The following is a 27,806-nucleotide window of genomic DNA, read 5'->3' on the forward strand; positions in this document are numbered from 1 at the left end:
ACATGTTTATCTGTCAGTCCTTCCATCCTCCATCTGTCTAGCTGTCTATCCATCCATCTTTTGTTTGTGTATATTTGTTTGCATGTTATCTCCCATTAAACTGTAGCTACTTGAGAGCAGGATGACTTTTCTTGGGGAGAGTGGAGCTTTCTTTATATCCCCATTGCATAGTAAAGAGTCTGGCGTATAGGAGGCTCTTACTAAATTGCCTCAACTTATTTTTTGCCCAGTATAGTGGATGACCTAGACTTTTAGAGCAGGAGATGATCTTGAAACTCAACCAGATCCAGCAACACTCTTTTTACAAATACACAGTATAGGTAATGGTGGAGCTAAAAGCAATACTTGTTGCTTCTGTTACACCAGACTGAAACCTTCTGAATGTTGTAATGAGCGGCAATTTTGGACTCTTAGTGTATTGGAATGGTATATTAAGGTTTATAAGATGTGTCACTTTCCCACCTCCGTTTTTATCCTTAGCAGGTGGTTTCTGGGAATGATAATGAACTGGTTCATAGGGAATTTTGTTTGTTTTTGTTTTGAGACATTCATGGGTGGATAGATTTTCCCTTCAACTAATTACTCTGATGCTAGCTTTGTTCAAGTCACTTAATCAATCAACTTCTTTGGGCCTCAGCCAACTCTTTAATACTTTGTTATCTACTAGTTGAACTCTGCCTGGGAGGAGGGGTTTCCTATGCTTACCCACTAATGAAATCATAGGTCCTTGATGTGTAAGATTGATTTTAATTGAAAGTTTCTGGAAACAGGATATTGCTTAAAAAACAAAAACCCAAGACATTCTTCTTTGACCAAAATCAGATCTCTGGGCCTACTTCCCAGAATGCATGTAATCTTGTCTAATCTCTAAAAGGAGCTCTGGTCTGGTTGGTACTCAGATCGGAGACTATCTAGAAATACTGAGTACTGAAGGTTTTTCTTTGGGAGGTAGCAGCGTGTGTGTAGGGGGGAAGACCATGAGATTTGTAATTGGATTTGGGTTCAAATCCTAGCTCTGCCACTTACAACCTTTGGGTAGGTCACCTGTTCTCCTGAGGCCTGGGTTTACTCATCTGTAAAATGAGTATGTTGGACTGGATGGTTGAAACTTCAGTTATAAATCTAAGAACCTATAAGGTCTAAATTCCCATCTAACTACATTTTATAAGTATATATACTAAATGACTGATAATTAAAGTAATTGACTGATTTTTAGCAAAATTTTGTACATTCTGTTAAGGGAGACCAAAGTATATCTTATGTGATTTGTAATTGCTGACATTTCAAAAAAAGGCATTTTAAAACAGGCCTTTCTTCTGAAATTACAAACATTCCAATGTAGTTTCATAGGATCAAGCTGAAAGAGACCTTAGCAGACCTTGAGTTTATTCCTATCACCCCTATTTCATAAATCAAGAAACTGAGGCACATAGTAAATGATTAGTCCCATATTAAAGTATCTGATGAGTGATGTTTTGAACTCAGGTTCTCTGGACACTCAAGTTCAATTCTTTTTCCTCTTACATACATGCCACCTTTTATGTTTTTAAGTTATTTTTCATATGAGGAAAAGTGATAGAGATATTCCACTGTATCAGTCACAGATCATAGAACCCCCAGAAAACATAAGGTGATTGATTTATGTTTTTTTAACCATTGAGCATCAACCATTCCATTTGTCATTATTTTCTATTCTAAATTGCTGTTACATCAAGGTCTGTGAGTTTATGTGTCTGTGAGTGAATGTGTCCTTATTTAAGTATACTGTCTTATAAAGTCATTGCTTCCAAATGATTAACATTGATCTTGGTCAGTGGAAGTTTTATATGTTCCCCCTCCAAGAGAACTGTCCTTTATCACAGATATTAAAGAACAAAACAAAACATCTTTCAGCTAATCAATACCAAGTTTAGTGTATGTAAAAGATTCAGGTTTTTGTGTACAGTATTCACGTGTGTGTGTGTGTGTGTGTGTGTGTGTGTGTGTGTGTCTAATTTCAAGATATAGATATCAAAACCCCAAAAGAAAAATAGCTCTTTGAAATATAAAACTCTAGCGTTGACAAAAGAAAAGATAGAAGGTATAAGATCAATTCTTGGGTTGAAATAGTGTTTCTCATTTTTCAGAGCAAAGTCATGTGTAATCAGAATGTATAAATATGCTGTCTTAATTTTAATTCTTATTAATAACCTCCATAGTTTTTGTCTGTTAAATGTTCATATGCTTTGAAGATGTCGTGTGTGTGTGTGTGTGTATGCATGTGCATGTGCACATGGGAATAATAAAGTGTGTTTAGAACAGAATTAAAAAAGAATTTGAATCTGCTTTAACTATACAAATTTTGTTTGAGATAACTGAGCTTGTTAAAACACTTGAAAATTTTCTTTCTATAAAGAATAATGCCTTGAAATTCTAGCTGTTCCCAAGGAGCAGAAATTGCTGCATAAACAGAATTCTAATTAGTTCCTGAAATATCTTGCAGGTAGTGGACAGTTTTCTTTAGTATTACAAAATTTGACTGCATTTGAGGAAGATGATTTGCTTGTAGACATGCCTGTTAGCTACCACTTGTCTAACCGTTTACATGATTGCCTTACCAAATGCTTCCAGGAATATTATGCTTAGGAAAGCTGCACTTGATTGTTCAAATAGCCAATATTTCTCATAAAATGTATGCTTCCAATCTTGTTTTACTTTTTCTAAAGAGAGAAATTTCCTTTTGTATTACAAATATTCTAGATCTTGGTTTGAACACTTAGAACCATTCTATTGATTCTCTTCAATACTTTTCAATGAAGTTGTATGTAATGATAATTGTATTTACAGTCACTAAAAGTAGAATCAAAATTGATTTTCATAAAGTTTTAAATTAATACTGAGCTAATTTGTGTCGAGGTCTCAAAATTTTCATTCTTTTGTTAATGATGCAATGGGCTCTAGATGAATTAAATTCAGTTCAAGCATTTATTAAAGTACCTACTCTGGGATAAGTCACTCTGGATTAAAGATTTTTTTAAAAAAAATCTATATTTGTAATAAAAAACAGACATTTTTGAATTTGCTGATCGAGTACAATTGGCAGATATCTTAATTACATATGAGAAGTTAGTGGTTTGGAGAAGTTATAGTTGCATTGGAAATGTATTCTGTCTGATTAGTTGTATGTTTTGTTTCCATGAATACATATTATATTTCTGTTGGTTTCCCTTGGGTTGTTATGTGTATCTTGACCCTTGTTAAGTGGTTCAGCTTTGTGTTATCCTATACCTTTTAATCTCTTCCCCTCCCTTCTCTTGTTGCCCATTCTTTTCCAAACCCTGCCCTTTTTAATCTAACATGTATGCCATTGATTGATGATGGAAAAAGGCTTAGGGTCATCCTCACTGGGCTCACTACTCTAATCATCTCAGCTGTGAACTCTTTGGGTTTTATGCCAATCATTTTCCACTTCCCAAAATGACTCAATCTCATATCCCAGATCTTGGTATATGCTCTGTACCTTCTCTTCTCCTCAGACCACCTATACTACCCCATTTGCATTCTGTCTATGTCTATGTCTCTATCTCTGTTTCTCTCCCTCCTCTATCCTTTCTGTCTCTCTCACTCTGTTTCTCCCTCCACTCTTCTCTTTTACTATTTCTCTTTCCCTTCCCTTCCTTTCTCTCTTCCTCTATCTCTCCTGCCCCATCTCTCTCTTTTCTCTTCCTCCTCCTCTTCCTCAAAAAAAGCTCTCTACACTCATTACCATTCACTGTCTCACCTCCTACCAAAATTTAGCTTCTTAAAATTTGACTTCTGACCTCATTACTCAACTGAAACTTGTTTTCTCCCAAGGGTACTGATAATGTATTAATTGCTAAATCTGATGAGTTTTCCTAAGTTCTTCCTCCATTTGACCCTTTTTTTTGTGGCAGATTTTGACCCCTCTTTAACCCCTGAGGCTATTACCCAACCTATTCTCCTAGACCCCAGATTTTTAACCTGCGTATCACAGACAGATTTTAATTGGAGAAGATTATATTTTAATTTTTTTTTTATTTATTTAAGGCAATGGGGTTTGAGTGACTTGCCCAAGGTCACACAACCAGGCAATTATTAAGTGTCTGAGGCTGGATTTGAACTCAGGTCCCCCTGACTCCAGGGTCAGTGTTCTATCCACTGCATCACCTAGCTGCCCCTTTATTTTTATTTTCATTAAAATTTAGATTCTCTTAAATTATATGTTTAAAAATATATCCTCCGAAAAGAAGCCTATAGTTTATCACTACATTGCAAGATGGTTCTGTAATAGAAAGATGGTTAGGAACCTCTGCCCTAGGTATTTTCTCCTACCTAAACTTTTGTGATTCTGCTCTTTTCTGGTTATTTTGTCCTGCTTCTCAGCTTCTTTTGGTAGAACATCAGCCTTAATTCATCCCCTAAAGTTGTGAATGTTCCACTCCCTCAGAAGTGACTTTCCATAATTTTATACTTAATTTTCAGTATCTATATGTTGTTTTCCCTTAAATAACATAATATAAAAATTCCTTGAGGTAGGTGTATTATGTCTTTGTCTCTTTTGTGGCTAACCATGATGCCTGCACAGAGCCTAATAAATACTGAAATGAATTTTAATTTGTGTATTTTATGCACATTTGGGTTTATACCTTGCAAAAGTCACTTTTTAAATTTACCATTGGAGATTCTAATGCCCATTGTGGTTTGGTTGTTCATGTATGAGAAAAGTGTGATTCACTTTTGCAGTAGATGATGGGTGCTTTAAAAAACAACTGTGTAAACAAAAATAGATTTTTTTCCTAAAACAAGTGATATTTCAAATCCATTAGAAGAATTTGGAATTTAAAATAATCTTGTGATATGAACCCACCCTATAAAAACATCTTGAATCTTCTAAGAACATAATCTTCCTCTATTTTATCTATTTTGAAATTCAGATTTTTGTATCTTGAGAAAAACTTTATATTTAAGTATTGTCCAGTAGTTTAAAAAAATTAAAGTATATATAAATTGTCACATTTAAAGTCATTGAAGTATTTTGAAACTGTTTTATATGTACACACATAGACATGTCACTAATATTTTATTGACTTTCTTTTGATCATTTCTCAATGCTAGTTCCCCATCAAAACTTTCCTTCATAACAGCCAAGTATGATAAACACCTTCCTTTACTCCTACCCCCAAATCTGATGACATAATTCATTCCATACCCATGGTCATGACTGACCTCTCTAGAAGAGAGGGAGACGTGCTTCATTAACAAGTCATCTTGCATCAAGAATGACCATTGCATTGTACAGGATTCTGTCTTGTCTTTTATTGTAATCATTGTGCATGTTGTTCTGTTTCAGTTCAAAGAAGGCCCAAGTTTCTCTGAATTGTCCATGGTTTGTCTTATGGAATGGCCTTCTGTTATATTAAATATTTCATTATATTTCTATTAATTTGTTCACCCATTTCCAAAGTATCAGGCACCTAGTTTACTTCATTTCATTACTAACAGAAGAGTTCTGTTATGAATATATTGGTTTATATAAGGCCATTTTGGATATCTTTGAGTGCCTTGGACCATATATACCTGTGTCAAAAATACATGAACAATTATTTGCTCTTCTGGCATAGTTCAAAATTCATTGTGGTATTTATGCAAAGAAATACCAGAAGGCATTTCATGGTAAAAGAATGCTGCAGTTAGTCAGAATTTCTGGGGCTTTCATTTCAGTTAGAGCACTCTTTAAAAATACAACCTGGGACAAATTGCATGACTCCTTTGGGCCACCATTTTCTTATCTCTCAAATTGGGATAATAAATGTTTTGTGCAGCTTACAGGCTTCTTGTGAGGATCAAAGGAGATCTTTTTTTTTTAAGGTTTTTGCAAGGCAATGGGGTTAAGTGGCTTGCCCAAGGCCACACAGCTAGGTGATTATTAAGTGTCTGAGGTCAGATTTGAACTCAGGTACTACTGACTCCAGGACTGGTGTTCTATCCACTGTGCCACCTAGTTAGCCCCAAAGGAGATCTCAAAGAAGCATTTTATTAGCTGCAAAGCTCCATAATTTAAGAAATAATCATTAAGAAATTTTAAGTTGTTAGATATCAGTTTTAGAGGTTTACAGTGGTGGCGCGGTCAGTGCCACCTGGGACACTTAATAGTTGATCATCAATCTCTCAGCCTCAGGTTCCTCATCTTTTACAAGGGGGGTATGACACCTATAGAACCTGTCTCCTAGGGTGGTGGTAAGGAGCAAAGAGACATTGGAAGTAAACTTTTTTTTTTTAGGTTTTTGCAAGGCAGTGGGCTTAAGTGGCTTGCCCAAGGCCACACAGCTTGGTAATTATTAAGTGTCTGTGACCGGATTTGAACCCAGGTACTCTTGACTCCAAGGCTGGTGCTTTATCCACTATGCCACCTAGCCACCCCTGAAGTAAACATTTTCTATACTTTTCAGTTTTTTTTTTGTTTTATTTTAGGATTTTGCAAGGCCAATGGGGTTAAGTGGCTTGCTCATAGCCACACAGCTAGGTAATTATTAAGTGTCTGAGGTGGAATTTGAACTCAGGTACTTCAGACTCCAGGGCCAGTACTCTATCCACTGCACCACCTAGCCACCCCTATACTTTTCAGTTTTTACTAATAACTGACATAAAACAGGAAGGTTGAAAAATATTCTTTCTCAGAACATTTCCCCAGAATGGGTAATATGGATCTTTTCTGCTATTTTTATGTACTCATTGCATGAAATGTACTTTGGAGAAGGTGGGAGGGAGGCAAATAAAGAAATAGTCATCTTCATTAAAACATAATAACAAGTAAAAATAATTTATAGTATAATGTTAACTTGAAAATTGTCTGAAAAGACAATCATTTATTTGGACATACGTGAGTCTCATGCTAGGATGCAGATTTTCTGCTCGTGTGCCCATTATTCTTCTATTTCAGTACCTAAGTGTGGCATTTTGAAAAAATCACAAGGCAGTTTTACTCTGACACAAATTATTTTATGAGAGTAAACAGGAGAAATCCCTAAGGGGATAAAATCTTTGGCAAGCAGGTGCCTAATCCCATTGAATTTATATCTGTGGACTTTAGGTGACCTGTCAATTCAGAATTGATGATTTTTATATGGGGAATAGTATGCAGGAAAATTATGCAAGTAGAAAGGAAAGAAATAGAAGTACCTGATGCCTTAGGAGGAAATAATAGCAAATGCAAGAGTACTTAGAGCAAATGATTTGAAATGATATTTTGGTTTTTATTTTCAACACAAACATGAATCCAACTCGACATAAACTATATAGTTTTGGAACAGATTTCTCTTACTTCATGGTCTACATCCATATTCATGATAGGCTTCTGGAAAAGACTGGAAGGAAATGAGTCGCAACAGCAGCTTAATTTCCTACTAGATGAATCTCTCTAAATAATGAACAATGCCAAGATTTTAAAATTTCCTTTAATAGTCTTAAAGGCCATTTAACTTCTTGGTCCCTTAAAGAAATCCTGCCCAGTGGCAGGAGGGGTGTACCTTGGTTCTCTTAAAAGCAGGTGTTACCATTAAGTCATCCAAGTTGGTGTCATTACTTTTGCTTCGTGGACCTCTGCTCTAATGAGTGTGAGCAGGACTTCATCGTCTTCTCAGGGAGCAGGAGCCTTTGGGCGGCTTGGGGTCCAGGAGGATTCAGTTGGAATAGGAGCTCAGTGGCCTCCTTCCCCATGGGCACTGCCTACCCTTCTAAAAAGAACCCTGGGAAAAGACCACAGTGAAGTAAAGCTCTAGGGACTACTCGGGGGTCCTTGAGCTGCGGCGTGCCCACTGACGGTGTTGGGGAACATGTATCATGACTAAAAAAAAAAAAGGAACTGCTGGTGCCTGAGTCATGTAAATGGATGTTAATTTATATAGAGAGCTACAAATACTTTTTTTGGAAAACATGCCAAAAAATACATATATGAGCATAAAAATATACTTCTAGGTAAGGCTGATGTTATTGTAGGTTGTGCTATCAAAACTATCTGGGAACTCTGGTGGATGACACATAATAATTGCAATTTGACAGATCTTCTCTAAATTCTGTCGAGCACAAAAAATTTAAAACATGTTTTCATGAATTTGTGGATCTTGTTTTTGTTTTTCTTTATTTAAACCTTCTTTTGTAATTTTTTTTCCTATATCTCCTAATTTCAGAGGAGCAAAGGTTGGTGTGTAGTAGGGCCAAGAAGTGAGAGAAAAATGTGGGCAGAAGAGAGAGAAAGGCTTGGAGTAATATGAGGGGGGGAGAGAGAGAGAGAGAGAGAGAGAGAGAGAGAGAGAGAGAGAGAGAGAGAGAGAGAGAGAGAGAGGAAGAGGAGTGGGAGGGGGAGGGGGAGGGAGGGAAGGAAGGTGCTGAAGAGTGAAGTAGAGAAAGCATAGGAACCTGGGTTTCTGCTAAAACCTTTAAATATGGAATGCCTGACTCTTTGTCCTTAGAGGGCCCACACCTCTGATTCTTCCACCAAGACCCATGTTAAGAAGCACCCCCAGCTCCAGACACACACGAAAGCTTTACTGCTGACATAGTTTCCCCTGAACAGTTGTTTAGACAAAAATAGAAGAGGTTTCCATAGAACTGGAATCACCAATAGTAAGGAAAGAGGTATATTGGATTGTTAGAATAAGTGAATAATAGAGCTATGAGGAGAGCAGTAAATAACAGATGCAGAGTTTGAATTGAGGTAAATCTGTTTCAGATTTGACTGATTTTATGATTATAGTTGTGTTTATGTGTTAGAAATTAGAAAAACATCTGATTATAATTTTTTCTTTTGAAATAATGCTTTACATCATAACATGAAAAGTGGTTAAAACACATCCATCTGACTGAAATCTAGGAACTCTGTGAGTATGTATGGATCTATTTTGATGTCTATAGTATATAGACATGTTCACAATATTTGTTATGATCCTATAAAAATCAGAGATTAATTGGTTATCAATAAAACTGTCTTTTAAAGTTGTAGCTCTTTTTGCTAGATTAATTGTAACTAGGGACTATATTGGGTAGAGACCACAAGTTAAGTTGAATTTAATATGAAGACACATTCAAATCATTTTGATTTTTATTTTCCAATATAGTTTTCTTGATTTCCAAGTAATTCTAAACAGAACCATCAGAGCCAAATTAGTACTGACCTATAATCCTAAAATAAGAAAGATCTCAGACAGAAGAAATTATACTCCGGAAAAAATAATTCCTATAAAAATTATGAGTTGTATAATTGTGATATTTAGAAATTTCAGATTTATCACAAATAAATAATTTTGGAGAGCTGATAATCTTTTAACCTATGTTGTCAATAAATTGTTGCATAAAATGTAATATAAAAATATAAAAGCATAAAAATAATAGTTTTTATTTTTTATTTTTATTTTATTTTTTTATTTTTAGTTTTTGTAAAGCAAATGGGGTTAAGTGGCTTGCCCAAGGCCACACAGTTAGGTAGTTATTAAGTGTCTGAGGCCGGATTTGAACTCAGGCACTCCTGACTCCAGGGCTGGTGTTCTTTCCACTGTGCCACCTAGCCGCCCCCAAAATAATAGTTTTAAAGTTAAAAAACCTCTGAATTTCCAGAAAAGTAAATTATTATTCAGAGTATAAAAAGAGTTTTCCCTTCAAAAGAGGACTTTGATAAGCTGACCTTAAATAATGCTTCTCTCATGCATTTTCATCTACTATTTATTTAGGTTATTAAAATAAAAGTTTAAATGAAACTTTTCAGAAATATTTCTCTTGTAACGGCACACTTACATTTTTCATTTAACTTTTGATGATATCTGTCAGAAAATGAATGTTCCCATTTTGTTTTAGAGACTAGGGTAGAATAGACTTCTAAGAATTTATCCAGTGAATTGAAACATAATCTTTTCAAAGTCATAGAATTAGGATTGAAGTTCTGAAATGTGGCTTTACCCTTAGGTGAAAAGCAGAAGTGAAAATTGAGAAATTAGTATTCAACCACTTACCAAATGAATGTTATATAATTACATTATTGCTATCTAAACCATTTAAAAAAAAACAAAATTGCAGGCCTCTGTCAGGTACATTCAGCAGACTAGGTAGAACTTTCCTTGAAAATGCCAATTGGGGGCAGCTAGGTGGCACAGTGGATAGAGCACCAGCCCTGGAGTCAGGAGTGCCTGAGTTCAAATGCGGCCTCAGACACTTAATAATTACCTAGCTGTGTGGCCTTGGGCAAGCCACTTAACCCCATTTGCTTTACAAAAATCTTGAAAGAAAGAAAGAAAGAAAGAAAAAGAAAGAAAGAAAGAAAGAAAGAAAGAAAGAAAGAAAGAAAGAAAATGCCAATCAGCAATGGCAGATTTATTTATTTATTTTTAGAAGTTTTAATTGGAAAAGGTTCAGTGTGGGGTACAATTTCTTAGTGATAGTATCACATGTTTTAGTCAATCCCTGTTTGTATTCTATTAGTACATTTGTAAGCAGATTTTTATTTTACTTTAATATCATTTTATAATTTTATTTTATACATTTTTATGTATACTTTATAATAGGTAGCACTTTAAGCATTTTATATGTTTAATTGTTTGAATCTCTCAATGAGTCCCTGTAGGACATTTCTTTAAGTCTTTGATGAATCTGTGATGATAGTGATACGTATACTCTTTCTTATGTTTTCTTTTTTCTTTTTTTGATGAGGCAGTGGGGGTTAAGTGACTTTCCCCGAGGTCACACAGTAAGTTTCAAGTGTCTGAGGTTGGATTTGAATTCAGATCCTCCTGACTCAGGGCCTGTGCTCTATCCCCTGAGCCACCTAACTGCCCAGGTATACTCTCCCTTAGGGATGCTGATTGTACCCCTTCCATGCCTTGCTTCTCTATGTGATAGCCATGTATTCTTCTCATTCCTTTCCGAGAGGTTAACCAGCTCACTGCCTTCCTGTAGGACTGTTGGGGTTGCATGGATACACCATTATCTCGGCTGTCCATTGGTTGTCCCTTGCTCTCAGAACTTGGCCAGCTGGTCTTCTGTCCTCTCCTCTCTCTAATGATGACCGTCATGTCACTTCTCATGTTCTATGCCACTTCCCACCCACATCTGCCATTGACCTACAGAAACTGTACCATCCAGGAAGGAACTGCCTATCTTGATGCTTTAGTCCTCGAGATGCCTCTCCACTTGGAACCGTACAGTATCACTGAAAGGATATTTATCTAAAAAAAAAGATGGGCAGAAGGGTGATGTCTAGATGGGTCCAGCCTTCTCTCCTCCCATTGGCTGAGAGACCCATTTCCTTGCTCGGGTTCTGTTCTGGATACTCTTACTTATAAAGACTGGTTCAGTCAGCTGTTCACTCAGCTGCTGGCATAGTTCATGTGCTAAGGGAGCTAATATAGGGGATATCCTCATTTTTATAGATAAAGAAGAAAGTTTAAGGATCTTTTCCAGGTTTATACACTAATGTCAGACTCGGTGTTTAAAACCAGATTCTCCCAAGTAATGAGTCCAGCATTTTTCTACTTTACATCATAAATTCTCTCATTATGTTGTTTCCTTAATTAGATTGTTTTATTTTTATTTATTTATTTGTTTGTTTATTTATTTTGCAAGGCAATGGGGTTAAGTGACTTGCCCAAAGCCACACAACTGGGTAATTATTAAAGTGTCTGAGGTCGGATTTGAACTCAGGTAACCCCTGACTCCAGGGCCGGTGCTCTATCCACTGTGCCACCTAGCCGCCCCTCCTTAATTAGATTGTAAGTTTCTTGAAGGCAAAAATGTTTTCTTTCCTTTGTGACCTTTATACTCCCTAGTATAGTATACTTTACACACTAGAAACTTGATTTATTTAATTGACCACATCATTGCTTTGAGGGCTCCACTGAACCCCAGGAGATAATTTGATCTGCTGTCTTGTTCCAATTCTCCTTAGAAATCTCAGGCAAAGATATAAAAATACAGCCCCCTACTTCTTGATATTTTCTAAAATATCAATACATCTACATTGGTGATTTTTTAAAAAAAATCACATTGATACACCTTTGTCTCTCCTCCCCCACCCCCAACCCAGGTCATAACTTTTCTGCCACTCGGTGACTGGCCAGATCTGAAACGTTGAGCCTGGTGGTGAGTCCCTTTCAGTCAAAACCCTGTGGGTCTTTTGACAGCAAACATGTAATCCAGCCCTGGGCATATACTCAAAGAATTTCCTGCTTTGGGATTATCTTTATTTTTTTTTTCTTATTGAAATTTTGTTTTATTTTTTCCAATTACATAAAATTTTTTTTTACAACATTCATGCATTTGCAAATTTATGAGTTTCACATTTTTCTACCACCATCCCTTCCTACTCTCCTCCCCATGGTGGCGAAAGATTCTAGTAAGAGTTGTACATATACATTTGTGTTTAACATATTTACATGTTAGTCATGTTGTGAAGGAGGACTTAGAACTAAGGGGAGAGAAAAAAACCCATGAAAATGAAGAGAAAAAAACATAAAAGAAGTTTTAAATATGAACATAGTACACTTTGCTCTGCCTTCAGACTGATTTTTTTCCTCTGGATGCGGACAGCATTGCCCTAGCAGGTCTCTCAGGTTGTCCTTGATCCCCAACCTGTGAGAGGAGCTGCGTCCACCACATCATTGTTGTTAATGGGTACTGCATTCTCCTGGTTCTGTCTCTAGGGCCGCTGGCTGGGCCTCAGAACATTTGGAGTCCCTTTCCTCTAGATGAGTCCTCTGAACCGACTCAAGTAGAGGAGCGGAGCACTGTGCACCGCTCACCACTGCAGAGGGCTTTGTGTTTCCTTCTTCACACAATACCCTGGGGGGAGCACTGTGCCAAACACTGGTCACAGAAAACAGGCAAAAGACAACCTGTCCTCAGGGAGCTGACAGTCTCCATGGATTAGAAGACTGATTTAAAGAGGTGAGTGTGAGTCAGGACTAGGTCTTAGTCTGATGCCCAGCACATGAGAGATGCTTAATAAATAAAAGATGAATTCTTTCCACTATCCTGTCCTTCCTCTTATGTAACCTAAATTTGTCCGGCAAACAATTCAAGACTGTCCCTCCTTGTCCTGTGATAAGTTTCAAGGTACACTAGTCTATTCCATCTTTAGCCTTTTAAACTTTATTTTGGGGCATCTTGTTTTATGGGCCCATTCCTATTGTGAACAAGGGTGAGTTTGAATAGATTAATTAAGCATATACCTTTTAGAAACAGATGATTTTTTTCTAAGTGGGAACAATCCAATTTTGGAATGTGAGTTGCTTAGAAATCACCTCCTGCTACTGATGCTCTTGATACAAGGGTCTGGCTGCCCCCTTGGCCCTTCTTGTTCTGTCTTGGTCACTGGTTTTATTTTTCCTGATGTTCTTTAAACAGCCACTCTATTGTGACGTGCTGTGCTCCAATGAGTGCATTTTTGCTACAGATTTTTTGTGACTGCAGGGACCACGGCACATTCTTAAGATTGTTACAGTCCATTAGACATGCTGAATTAGGTTTTTGCTTACATAATGTCAGATAACTTCAAAGTCTGTCTGTGTGTGTGTGTGTGTGTGTGTGTGTGTGTGTGTGTGTGTGTGTAAGACCAGCTAATTGAGTTGTTTGATAGCGTGTGGAAACCTGTTTTGAAAACTGTTTTATTTGTTTATTTATTTACTATGTAATTGGACCCTTCAGGAGAGAAATAGTTTATTCCAGAGGCTAGGAACAACTGGTTGTTTAAAATTTGTTGGGTTTTTTTGTTTGTTTTTAGATTTTTGCAAGGCAAATGGAGTTAAGTGGCTTGCCCAAGGCCACACAGCTAGGTAATTATTAAGTGTCTGAGGCTGGATTTGAACCCATGTACTCCTGATTCCAGGGCGGGTGCTTTATCCACTGCACCACCTAGCTGCCCCCTAAAATTTCTTTTTAAAAGAAAAGAAAACTACAGGAAGTGAAAACCACTTTGAGCAGTAGTAAGGAACAAGACAAGGAGGAGTTAGATTGAGTGCTGAAATAATTTGAATTTTCCCATTTTCCAAACAGTATCAACTAGACCAATACCTTTAAATATCTTTCCAGAAATGGAATATATTCCTTATTAATCAAATGAAGAAGCCTAGCTTGCTAACAAATCTTCTTTTAGCATCTTTTATTTATGTGGACATTTCTCTTAATAGACCATGTTCATCATTATACTGGCTCATCATGGAGGTTACCTTGTCTATAAAAGTAGTAGCATGTGATAGAAAATTTTTTCAAGTTATCAAGTTGTATTGTTCAATGTTTGGTCAAATCTAACTCTTGGTGACTCCATGAACCATAGTGTGTCAGATCCATGCAACTTCCGTTATCTTTCAGAGTCTTTCTAAGTTCATGTTTGTTGTTTTCATGACACCATATATCTACCCTTTTTGTGCCATTTCTTTTTCTTTTTCTTTTAATCTTTGTTTTATTTTGCTTTTGCAAGGCAGTGGGGTTAAGTGACTTGCCCAAGGTCACACAGCTAGGCAATTATTAAATGTCTGAGGCTGGATTTGAACTTAGGTCTTCCTGATTCCAGGGCTGGTGCTCCATCCACAGAGCCACCTAGCTGCCCCTGCCTTTAATCTTTTCCAACATCAGAGTCTTTTCCAATAAGACCTGTGATATCATTATGTGGCCAATGTATTTAAGCTTCTGCATCAGTATTTGATCTTCTAGCGAATAGCCTGAATTAATTTATTGAAGTACTTAACTGATTTGATCTCCTTGCTCAAAAAAAATCTGTTGCTTTAGCCCAGAAGTAAATGATAGGAAATTGGACTTTTCAGAGATGAAACAACTGGCTGAAAAAAAGTAACACTTAAATACTTAAAAGAAAATTAAGAGAAATTCAAGGTTTGTTATTTTGTCATCCAAAGAATTTCCTGACTATGGAAGATGTCAGAATGAGAATTGAGCTGTATTTCAGCCGAGGGAGCCTATCTACCTCTGATCTCACAAAATGAATGGAGGATTCATACATTTACATTTAGGATATGATGTTTGACTTGCTGTCTGCTCCATCAGTCAGAGAGGTGAGGAAAGTAAGTTGTCAATTTTAATGAACTTGACCCCAGCACAAGAGTGATTTTTCAAGGGAGGGGACCCAAATGATTGGGGGCCATGTGTGTAGACCAATTTGTCCTAAGGAGACATTCCTGAAAGCTAACTAATTATTGGACTGTTGACACAATGTTAACTTGGATTCAAGGTTTAGAATTGTCATGTTTTTTCCAAATTCTGAAAGCTTGAATCAAAATAATTCTCTCTGTCTCTTGCTCTGTGCTTGTTTTCTTTGAGAGGACATTTCCAGCTCTTATTAAGATACATATTATTTTACTGTCATCCTGAAATATTCTCACAAAATTATGGTAGTTTGGTATTTCAATTTGTTCATGTATTTATTCCTGTTGTGAGATATGGCTTCTTCACGGAGGCACTGTTGAGTCAAAATGTTATTCTGAAATGCTATTGGATTTTTGGAGTCAAATAATGTTTTGAAATTACACTTGTTGATTGGCTTGGTTTTAGCCAAGGAAAACATAACTTCAGTGGATGCTGAGATGATAGAGCTATCTGCTGTAGATTAAAATCTATCCCTTTTTATTTAAAAGCATAACTATTTGTTGATTCAGGGAAGAGATCAACTTCCCTATTTCCAGAAAGTTTAGTAAATGTTCAAAAGTTTAAGAGGAGTTGCTTTAGAACTGACTATGCATTTCTGACCTCATTTTGAAACTTAAAATCAAGATTATCAATAAAGTAGTTTAGCATCTATTAATAACTAAGTATTTATTATTATTAACTTTTAGGGTTGATAAGTGTTAGATTTTTAATAGTATTTTAAATGTATTTATTATTGTGAAATTATCTCATTTGATCCTCACAGCAATCCTGGGAGGTAGGTGCTATTGTTATCCTTATTTTACAGATGAGAAAACCGAGACACCACAAAGGGTAAGTGACTTGCCCAAGGTCACACAACCAGTCAGTGTCTGAGGCAGTATTTGAACTTAGATCTTCCTGACTTCAACTTTAGTTCTTTTTCCATTGCACCAGTTAGTTAATAGTTGTAATGAATTAAACCTGTATTAGAAGGTTTTAGAACTTGTTCATGAATCTTGAAGAGTCTTGTCTTCCTTGACATTCTGTTCTCTATGGACAAGCATTTTATCACCCCCCCACAACAGCTATAATTATTTAGCTATACTTTTTCTCATGTTTTTTCCTAATAGGAATGTCCTTTGTTTTTTACATGACTGGTGATAAAGAACAGTAACATTTTTGGAAAATCATTAATAAAATAGATTTTATGTATAATTTCACAAGATTATTAAAAAATCTTCCTTCATGCAGAATTCAATGAAACAACTTTACAGAGTATGTGTGTATGTGTGTATGATGATTGTTGTGTGTATAGACTGTACTTTGCTCTATGTGAAATGGAGCCATTCCTTTGGATTATTAAGACTCCCAAACCCTGGGGACAGTCTTTGGTTTCCTTCCTGTCTTTGTCTCATGGTAACAATCAGACTTTGTTTATCCCCCCTTTTGTCTCTTTAACATTCTTAGTGTCAGGCTTCTGTGCCTGTTTCTAGAACATTGGAAAAGTGCCCTGGTCCCTTCCTGCCTTCATGCTACAGACACCCCCAGCCCCCCAATCCTCTGATCTATGTGTTCTTCAGTCTGCTCAGCAGTCGTTTCTATTTCTGACTTTCTATAGTATATATTGTCTATCTCTATTTCCTGCAATATCTAATTTATTAGTTTGTATTGAGATTGAATTTGTATTAATATCAACCCTCAAATGGTAAAGTTCTCAAAGGCCAGGTGCTACATCTTTTATGCTTCTTCTTAATAGTTGTGTATTGTGTTTGCCCCAGAATAGACAAGTCCATAAGTGTTTTTTAGTTGATTCATTGGCACTATTAACATCATGAAAATAGTGGTTGGACTTTTGATAGTTGACTTATTTGGGTTTACGTTTTCTTTTCTCACTTTTTCTTTTCACAGCTATCAAAGAGAAATACACAGACTGGACGGATTTTCTTATACATGATTTGACTGGCTCTCGAACAGCACCCGCCAATTTACTAGAAGGTGTATGTATTATGTATTATGTTGCTTTATAGCTTATTTTTGGATTGCAGTGATCACATTTTACTTGTGCAGCACTTCTAGCTTAGAATCCCAAAATATCAAATATGCTATATTTGATACAAATAGGTCACATTCTTGTGCCTTTTGCACTTAAATTGGAGAACACATGTAGCTCTGCCTGAATCTTGGCCATTTATCCTTCTGGCAATGCAGAATTTTCATCTCAGGTGACATGTACATTAGTCACTACATTACTATAGTAAATATGTGGCTTACTGTCATATCATTCTGTAGGACCTCATGTTGTAACTGAAGTTAGATACATTCTAGTGCAGACTCACTCTTGGATTAGTTTAATAAATGGTTCCACACTAAATATTTTATTTTGGAAGGGTTACCCTGCGGTAAGATAGCTCAAGTGAAAATTAATAACCTAGTAAGCTTTCCTTATGCAAACCAGAATGGAAATAGCTTACTCTGGGTTTTTTTTTTTAAAGATTAAAGTTAATATTAGACTTTTGGTATTAAACTATAGGTTATACTGAAGAAAATAATATTATAGCTGACAATCATGGGAGTGCATATTTTGCTTTGACAGACTGTTGTGACAAGACATTTTTTATATTTACTGTGTAAAATGAAAATAACACAATTATTGTACTGGTATAAACCATTATTAGACTAAAAAAATGAGCTGCCAAATGTGTTTTTATAAAATCTGGCTTTGCAGAATCTTTCATTTAATAATCCTCTGAAAAAGGGCAAAGCATTTTGGTTGGGCAACTTTGGTACAAGAATGCTAAAAACTGAAGAAGTAATCCCTTAGGTTTAAAAAAGGTGACATAGTATGTGGAGTTTTGTCCTTAAGATCTTTTTTAAACACATACACATATATGCATAAATAAAATATGTGTTTACAACTGTCCACTACTAGCAAATGGTCATCAGTGAATGAATAAGTTAATCATTTTGATATTTCTTTAAAAAAAATTGGAAAACTCCATTTTCTTGCTTAATTAATGGTTGTTGACTTTATTTTGCATGATTAGAAAATCAAAATGTGTTAGAGATACATAATTTTTTAAAAAGTTTTTAAAAAGTTTTTAAAAGGCAATGGAGTTAAGTGACTTGCCTACGGTCACACAGCTAGGTAATTAGCTGGTCTGAGGCTGGATTTGAATTTGGGTCCTCCTGACTCCAGGGCCAGTGCTCTATTCACTGTGCTACCTAGCTGCCCCAAGATACATAATTCTTTATGTTACTCTTTTCCCCAGCAAGGGTAATTATTTAAATCTCTTTTTGTATGGTAATAATTCTTAATGAGAATTTCAGTTGTAGATTAAGTAAAAGAACTATGAGATCGGTTTGAGAAAAGAAATAACTACACCATCATTGTCTACAAATTAATTAATTACTGATGAAGATTAACCATGACATAAATGTATCTATGATATGAGGCTATTTTTTGAAGTGATATATGTCATTTTAACTTCTATTTTAATAATCTAGTGAGAGTAGTAGCCTTTTTTTGATTAATGAACACATTTGATGCTCTAGTATTATTCTATCTCTTAAAATTAAAATTATCCTAAAACAAAAAAATAATCTTTACCCAAATAGGGAAGGGAGGTGGGGTTGTGATGGTGGTTTGGTAAGATGATATAAGTGCAAACTGTTATTTTCTGTTTACATGTGCTTTTGTTGTTAGAATTTAGAATTGGCAAAAAAGTGTGTGTGTGTGTGTGTGTGTGTGTGTGTGTGTGTGTGTGTGTGTGTGTGTGTGTGTGTGTGTGTGTGTGTGAAGTGTGGGGGTTGGCTATGGAGAGGATGGGGTGGGGGGAAGGGAAACACCAGACTGTTTGATGATAGCTTGGATGGTAGTGTGAAAAAATATAATCTTCTGCTGTCATCTGTTTCCATGAGAAATCTCAAAATAAAGTTTAAAATAAGGAGTTTTGCTTCTGTTTAAACAGCCTCTGCGAGGGAAAAACCCTGTAGACCTCATTACAGTTGATTCCTTAATAGAACTTCAGGATTCTCAGAACCCCTTTCAGTACTGGATAGTTAGTGTGATTGAAAATGTTGGAGGAAGAGTACGCCTTCGCTATGTGGGATTGGAGGAGACTGAATCCTATGACCAGTGGTTGTTTTACTTGGATTACAGACTTCGACCAGTCGGTTGGTGTCAAGAGAATAAATACAGAATGGATCCACCTTCAGGTAAAGAAAGGTTCATGCATCTAATAACATTTTAATGTGGTCAATATCTTCCAAAAGAATTTTCAGTCCTTAGAATTAAATGAATGTCCAGGCTCATTCTTTGAATCCTGAGAAATAAATTGATGAATAAAAAATAAGCTTGATACCCAGCAAGGCTATCTATAGCCTCAAAATTTTATTTCACATTCTTAGCAAATCTGGCTGATTAAGCAAGGAAAAGTTTAGACTCAATGAGAAACCATTTTAAAAAATAGGTTTGATAGTATCTGTTCAATGATGTATGTGCATGTGAGATAAACTTCCTAGCTTCTTTGTATTTTGAACACAGAATGTTAAAGGTTAAATATGCATTTTTTGAATAGCTTCTTAAGACTATCCTCTTTGAACTCAGCAAGTAATAGATGATAAAGAAGTGGCAAAAACCCCAAATAACCTTAAACCATTATGTTAAACATTGTATGTACATTATCTTTCTTGCCATCCAAACATTTATTAATAGAAAAGAGATGACAGCTTGCTATAGTTAAAGAACTTGTGTTCAAATCCTGACATTTATTACTTGTGTGACTTGGCAAATCACTTAATCTCTCTGGGCATGTCTCCCCATTTGCCAAATGAAATCAACTATATGATGGTCTCTGAGAACCCTTCCAGTTCAAGATTTATGATCCTCTCAAAAATTGCAACATCATAGAAAATGAGAGTGATTATCTATTTTGATGAACGTTAGAATAAGCCATTGTACAGTGTAGAACATTTGAGCTTTCTGAGTTCTCTCCAATTTTCCAAGAGTTGTTCTTTTGACACTATTTTCTTTTGCCAGTTGTTGCGCAACCTATATTCAAACAGGTGCATAACACATGTATGAGAAACACATTAATTATTGGCTGAAAAGATTATTATTGACTGAAATATTTTGCAATATCCCGTTAAATGTCTCATAGATTGTGGAGCTTTATCAACATTTGGTTGTGAAATTTTCAGTTAGATTGAAAAGAAGCTTTGAGGAATTAGATAAAAGAGAAAATATTCTTTTCTTTTGAAAAGCCATCTTGGGGGGGGGGAGAACCTCAGCTTCTTGGGTTATTAAAGATTTTTCCTTGAGTATTAGTTTCTGAATTGGGGCAGCCTAGCAAAGTGGATAGAGTTAGCTTCAGAGTCAGAAGGACCTGTTTGCAATTCAAAACACATATTGTTAATGTGACTTTGGGCAACTCGCTTTAACTAATCAGTTCTGGAGGCAGCTCTCTAGGACTGTAAATACCAGAGCAGTTGTTGATCTGCCCCGGTAAAGAAAAGTTTTTTACAGGGAGATCCCATTAAATCATAGGTTCAGACCTCTCTCTCATTTGTCTCTATTAAAAAAATAAAAGCAATTAGCTGCTTAATTCATCTCTGATCATATAATATAAATCCAAGTTTTTCCTTTAACTGTTCCCAAGGGCTTTTACTTGTAAAATATTTTCTTCCTAGTTCTCTTCCCTTAAGTATTTGTATTCCTCTTAAAATTTGTGAGATTATAGAAATGTTAGATGGTATTTCATTATTGTTGTTGGCAATATTTTGAAAGGCAGCCAAGGAATCTATTTATAATCTAGGCAATTTTAGGAATATAATAACAATCCATTTCCATAGGCAAAGAAACAAAGGGCATGTCATTATTGTGAGGAAGTATCTAAGATTGGACCCCATGGAAAAGCCATGGCTTAGCAGAGAAAATTGTACTTTGTGACTGTAAATAGCAATTCATAAATAATTACCTTATAAAATTTTGGAGTAAATTCTTTTGTCATTTATTTAAAAAACTGATAACAGAATAACGAGGAGCTTTTAAATTGTTTTTGAAGCAATCTTGAAACTCTGAAATCATGAAATCACCTTTAGGTAACAAGGGATAGAAAATGTTATCATGAGATATTTGTCTTTTGAATCTATACTGTATCATTCCCTTTAGTATTGAATGCCTTTTCTTAATCTAAAAAAAAGTCTCCTTCATTTGCTAAGACAAATATATGCCTTTTTTTCCTTTGGAGAGCTCATGACAGTGCTTAAAAATGTGAGAAGAGCTAGTCATCATCTGAAAGTTTTCTTTCAACATTTTAATTGGAAGAGGGGTGAAATAGAAGGAAGAAAAGAGAGGAAATGGAAACATAGACTTAATACCTTTCAGTTCTTTTCCAAAATATAGTAATTATATGATGAAAATTTGGCTGTAATCTTATTAAGGTTCTCAGCACCCTTATGCATTAGGAGGAAAGATATTATCTTTGTATTAAAAAGTAGGAAAATTAAGAATCAAGATTTTCCAAGGTTTTTAAAAAATTATTTTAAAGATAGGAATAAATGCAGTGTTTACATTATTAATGTAATTTCCCTAATGCCAGAGAGTGTGAATTGTAGTTACTGCCTCCCTTCAGATATCAGACCCATTTATTTTTGAACATGAGTGTTTTCTAGTCTGAGCTTTTTGCTAACTGATTTCAGACAGGTAGAGAGATGGATGAAAATAACCTAGAGTTGTCTGTTATTCTTTCCTTCTCTACACAGATTTAACTATCTTTCTTCTTCTTGTGATTTAGTCAGTCAGTTTTTTTCAGTCTCCATTACTCCAGTTAGAGTTTTCTTGGCAAAGATATTGGAATGATTTACCTTTTTTCCCTTTCTCATTCATTTTACAAATAAGGAAACCGAGGCAAATAGGGATAAGTGACTTGCCCACAATCATCCAGCTAATATCTGAGATCAGATTTGAACTCAGGAAGGTGAGCTTTCTTGACTCCAGATCTGAGAACTCTATCCACTGTGCCACTCAACTGCACTGTTTTGTGATTGCTCTCTTTTTTTCCTTCTGATTTCTTTTTCCTTCTCTTTTCTAACTTCTCTTTTTCTTTCTATCCTCTGGCTTTTCTCACTTAAGCTTTTTCTTCCTCTCCTCCCTTTATGAAGCATTTCTTTTGCCACTTGACCCAGTCTTCTAAATTTATTAAGTATAAGAAAGAAGAACCTATGACTTTTGACTTAACATTTTATAGAGTATTTCTCAAAGCCTCAGGGAATATATGTATAATTTTAGATGAAGATGATCCAAGGAATTGTGTGACTTTAGGACAGACTTGACTGGACTCAAAAAAAAGACGAGGTGGCAGGAGGGCCACAGATGTCTCATTCAGGTTCATCTCCACCTAAAGCTTTCTCTGAACCTTCCAAGAAGCCCTCTTCCTATAAATGGGAGAATTCACCAGAAGTGGTTAATTTTCTCCTCTTTGCTGTTAAAAAAAAAATAAAAAGGTGCCTTTTCCTTTCCCCATTTTTTGTGGTGCAAATTCTTGACGTGGGCATAGGTCATTCTTATGAAGATTTTGGAGATAAAAGAAAGTAGTCATATGGGTCAGCATTGCTGTTCTGTCCTTTCCATCCTATCTTCATGACCTTATTTGGAATTTTTTTAGCAAATACTAGAATGGTTTCCCATTTCCTTCTTCAGTTCATTTTGCAGATGAAGAAACAGAGACAAACAGGGTTTGTGACTTGCCCAGGGTCTGAGACCAGATGTGAACTCAGAACATGAGTCTTCCTACAGGCTCAGTGCTCCATCTACTGAATCATCTTTTGTACCCCCAGGACCTAGACTGGGATCTGATGGCTAATAGGTCCTTAATAAATCCTCATGGTGGATGGTGACTTTGCTTGAGATACATTTGTCCAGATGTATTTATTGTGTTCCTATTGATTAGAATTAGAGTTTTTTTTGGGGGGAGTCTTAGTCTCTAAGGTTTTGATTGTGAGCATGGTTGAGGATGAGCTTTCTGTTGTTTTTTTTATTATTATTTTCCATTCTTCTATTTTGTGTCAGGACTCAGCATTTCTGGTCATCATCTGTACAGTGGATACAAAAGATCACAGATGGAGTTAGACCCTTTCTTTCTTTTTTTTACAATTCTAAAGATTTTATTTATTTTGAATTTTACAATTTTTCCCCAATCTTACTCCCCCCCCCCCACAGAAGGCAATTTGCCAGTCTTTACATTGTTTCTGTGGTATTCATTGATCCAAATTGAATGTGATGAGAGAGGAATCATATCTTTAAGGAAGAAACATCAAGTATAAGATATCAGTTTTTTTCCTAAATTAAAGGTAATAGTCCTTGGTCTTTGTTCAAACTCCACAGTTCTTTCTCTGCATACAGATGGTATTCTTTTTCACAGACAGTCCCAAATTGTCCCTAATTGTTGCACTGATGGAACGAGCAAGTCCATCAAGGTTGATCATCACCCCCATTTTGCTTTTAGGGTGTGCAGTGTTTTTCTGGTTCTGCTCATCTCACTCAGCATTAGTTCATGCAAATCCCTCCAGGCTTCCCTGAATTCCCATCCCTCCTGGTTTCTAATAGAACAATAGTGTTCCATGACATACATATACCACAGTTTGCTAAGCCATTCCCCAATTGAAGGACATTTACTTGATTTCCAATTCTTTGCCACCACAGAGCTGCTATGAATATTTTTGTACAAGTGATGTTTTTACCCTTTTTCATCATCTCTTCAGGGTATAGACCCAGTAGTGGTATTGCTGGATCAAAGGGTATATGTATACTTTTGTTGTCCTTTGGGTGTAGTTCCAAATTGCTCTCCAGAAAGGTTGGATGAATTCACAGCCCCACCAATAGTGTAATAGAGTCCCAGATTTCCCACAACCCTTCCAACAATGATCATTATCCTTTCTGGTCACATTGGCCAGTCTGAGAGGTGTGAGGTGGTATCTCAGAGATGCTTTAATTTGCATTTCTCTAGTAAGTAATGATTTAGAACAATTTTTCATATGACTATGGATTGCTTTGATCTCATCTGTAAATTGCCTTTGCATATCTTTTGATCATTTGTCAATTGGGGAATGTTTTTTTTAATTTGACTTAATTTTCTGATACTAGGTCATGCTCCTCTCCCCACAATCCATTTAAACTTTTCCCTTTCTTATCCTTTTCCCCCCTTTCTTCCTTTAGTCCCCAGCAGAGGAATCTACATTCCTGCCTTGGTGAGAAGATAAGGCCACAGGCCTTCCTCCATAGACTCTGGCTTCTCGTCTTGCCCTCCTCAGCTTCAGTCTCTGAGGAAGGTCCCACTCACTCTTATGACCAGTCTTTCACCTCCACAAGCTTCCTCCTCATCCTGTCCTCTTTCTTCTAGCGCTTGCTTCATCAGACCCTCTCTTTTCTGTAGGCATACTCTTTCTTCTGCCTCCTTCTCTGAAGTGGGTAGACATTCTCAGCTTTTCCCCCAACCTTTTAAAACAAACTTAACTCTTCAGTTGGTCTCATCACCCTTACATTTTATGTTTCTCATTCCTTTGATCCACAGACTTCTTTTTTTTTAGGTGTTTTGCAAGGCAAATGGGGTTAAGTGGCTTGCCCAAGGCCACACGGTTAAGTAATTATTAAGTGTCTGAGGTCAGATTTGAAGTCAGGTACTCCTAACTCCAGGGCTGGTGCTCTATCCACTGTGCCACCTAGCCACCCCTGTCCACAGACTTCTTTCTTTTTTGTTTGTTTGTTTTTCAATTCCTTTATTAGAAAGATCAAAAGTTGTTTACAATTCCTTATAGGATTTTACAAAGTTCACATAAGGAAGGAATGAAGTGATGCTATTAATATGCAGGTCTCAACCATGTAGGTAATGTAACTAGTACTTCTTAAATAAAGGGGGCAATATGACAATTCAGGTAAACTGTCTTGCCTAAAGCAGAATCAATCCGTTAGGTCATACATAGAAGTTACTGCGTAATGGTACCTTGAGTTAGATTAGATTTTTAATTACTTAAAGGAGCCTAGGTACAGAACTAGACCAACTCTGAGCTCCCTTCCATTTTAGAATTCTCATTTTACATATGAGAAAAAAAAAGTAAAAATTCGATCTCTCTGCAAGCTCATTTCTGCAAAGTCAAACTACAAATAAGGAACTCTGCCTAGCAAACTACATTATTTATTGCTCATTGTAATTCATATCTTTCCAAAGAACCTGCTTTGAAAAATCACTCTAAAGTCTGAAACAGCAAAGGATATACATCACCAAATTCCACATGGTAGATAGGGTCCATACATATTTTTTTACAACACTGAACAAAAAGGAAGAAGTCATTCAACTTGGAAACAAGCAGCACAATGGTCCACAGAACCACTAGGTACACAACATCCAACTTGCATTTATGCTTGGCTATCACCAAACATAGTCGACAGTGTGATTCTGGGTGCAAGTACACAAACACAAAATATAGAAGGGTGTTGTTTTGCCAGTGATGTTCCATCATGATCTGTAACATGGTGGGGGGGGGATTGTATCAGAGAAGGATTATACCTTCAGAAAGTTTGGGAATCATGTTACCTGTACCCAATAGGAGAGAGCAGCAGTCCAAGTGTAATGCCTTAGTTAAGGCTTGTGCTGGTTGTGGGTTTGATTTTTTTTTTTAAAGGTAGATTTCTGAAGAGATTGTCCAGCAATATCAGACAGATTCATGTTCACAAGAATGATTCTTTGTTCAGCCACATCAAGCTGCGTGTCTCATTGGGCTTGCACTCAAACTGAATGACAGAGAAGGGGCTTCCCCACTGGCAATGATCCCGCTTGTGGTAATTGTAGAACTTCACTTGCCATACAGTCTCAAAGGTCCCAATATCAGCGAAAGGCATGGTGATCTGTATGGGTTGTCGCTCTCCACTTTTTGTTGGGGCTACACCTTCTGTATCATATATTCCTGTGTAAACAACTCGGTCCCCATCAGGCTCTTTGCATTTCATCTCTAATGGGACAAGCACACCACCAATGGAGATGTTCTTCACTTGGAGAGTGGTGGGCTTGATTTTCACCTCCACTTTGTAAGAGGAGCCAGTGAGCAGCTTGATGGTCCGATTCTGGCCGAAGCGTTGTCCGTCCACTTTGAAGAAGACCAGACCATCATTAGGCTGGATCCGGAGAGCGATGGAGAGGCGCACGAGGCTCGGGAGGAGCACCAAGCTTGGGGATGCTGGCGTGGGGGGGGGGGGAGAGAGGTCATCCACAGACTTCTGAAAAGACTTGTGACCCTTCCTCTCTCGAGGCTTGCTTTGATCTCTAACTCCTAAGTGGGATATCTTCCTATCCTCCATCTTCCTTGACTCTTTCACAGCCTTTGACTCTGTTGTTTGATCACCAGTTGTTCTTGAAGCTTCTCTCCTTTGACTTTTACATCTCAGAGATAGATGGTGCAGTGGAAAGAACACTGGAACTGGGAAGATCCGAGTTCAAATTTGGCCTCAGACTCTAAACCTGTGACCTTGGACAAGGCCCTTAACCTCTGCCTGCCTCAGTTGTCCCATGGGGGGTGAGAACAGCACCTACTTCCCAGGGTATTGTAAGGATAATGAGGTCACCTTTGCATAAAAAGTTTGTATTACTTGTCTGACCATTCTAATCTCTTTTGCTGTTTAATTATCCATCTTCCTCCAGCTCACCCTGACTTTGGTGTTCTCTTCTTTACATCATGTAATACTTTTTCTTACTGGATCTCCTCCACAACTTTACCCACTGTGGTTTTGTCATCTACCATGGTTTCAGTGGTCCTTTCCACACAGATCCCTCCAAAGTGAGCATTGCCCCAACTCTCTTCCACAGCCCAGCCCCACTCCACTACATCTCCACCTGGACATTTCCCTGGGGTCTCATTGTCAACATGCTACTGGGACACAGCCTCCTCTTCCTCCCCCTTTGCCCTGCCTCTACTCCCTGCTTCTGTCAAGGTCACCAAGACCCCTCCTTGAAGCTTTTCTCCAGTTATCCTGCCAATTCTCCTTATTTTTTTATACCTTCTGCCCTTTTCTCCACTCACATGACTGTCCCCCCCCCCCCCCCAGGACATGTTCTGACCCACTCCCTGGAGTAGTTTTTAGTCTCCCTGCCTCTAGCCCCTCTCCCACCTTCATACAGCTGCCAAAAGGATGCTTTCCAGGCCTGGGCCTAACCCTGCCATTCCTCCACTCCAACACCTCATTGGCTCCCAGGCACCTCTAGGAGAAAGCAGGAGCCCCTCTGGCTGACATTTGGACCCTCCACATTCGGGTACCATCTTGTTCATCCAGCCCTGCTGGGCTGCCATGTGCTTGTACTTTCTATGTCTCATCTATTTTCTGCCAAACCAGCTCCCCTGTCGGTTGGCAAGCAATCGGCACTTGCTGTGGCTAGGGGCTGAGGATGCAAGTAGGAATGTATGGAAAGTACGGAAGAGGGTCTTTATCTCTCCTTTACCTTTCTGTCAAGGCTCAGCTCAGTCACTCTGGGGTCCACCCTTCCCCCTTCCTGTCCATTATTAAGATTCTTTCCTCCTCAAATTTTCCTGTATGTGCTTATCTAGAGAAACAAGGGGAAGGGGAAAAGTATTTCCTGGGGCTAGCCACTGATGTGCCATGAATCTTTGGGCAGTCATAAAACCAGTGGACCCTTTTCCGAATA

The 27,806-nt window shown here is 37.1% G+C and overlaps 1 protein-coding gene and 1 pseudogene across 1 annotated transcript in view; one reads left to right on the plus strand and one right to left on the minus strand.

The window, feature by feature from the left end:
• The window catches only part of SFMBT2 (Scm like with four mbt domains 2), a 386,915-nt gene that overhangs the window by 69,521 nt on the left and 289,588 nt on the right, over positions 1-27,806 (plus strand). The window lies entirely within an intron of this gene.
• LOC141494212 (CB1 cannabinoid receptor-interacting protein 1 pseudogene) lies at positions 25,747-26,467 on the minus strand (annotated as a pseudogene).

Source organism: Macrotis lagotis, chromosome 7 (assembly GCF_037893015.1).
Source record: "Macrotis lagotis isolate mMagLag1 chromosome 7, bilby.v1.9.chrom.fasta, whole genome shotgun sequence".
In the NCBI taxonomy this organism is placed as follows: Eukaryota; Metazoa; Chordata; class Mammalia; order Peramelemorphia; family Peramelidae; genus Macrotis; species Macrotis lagotis.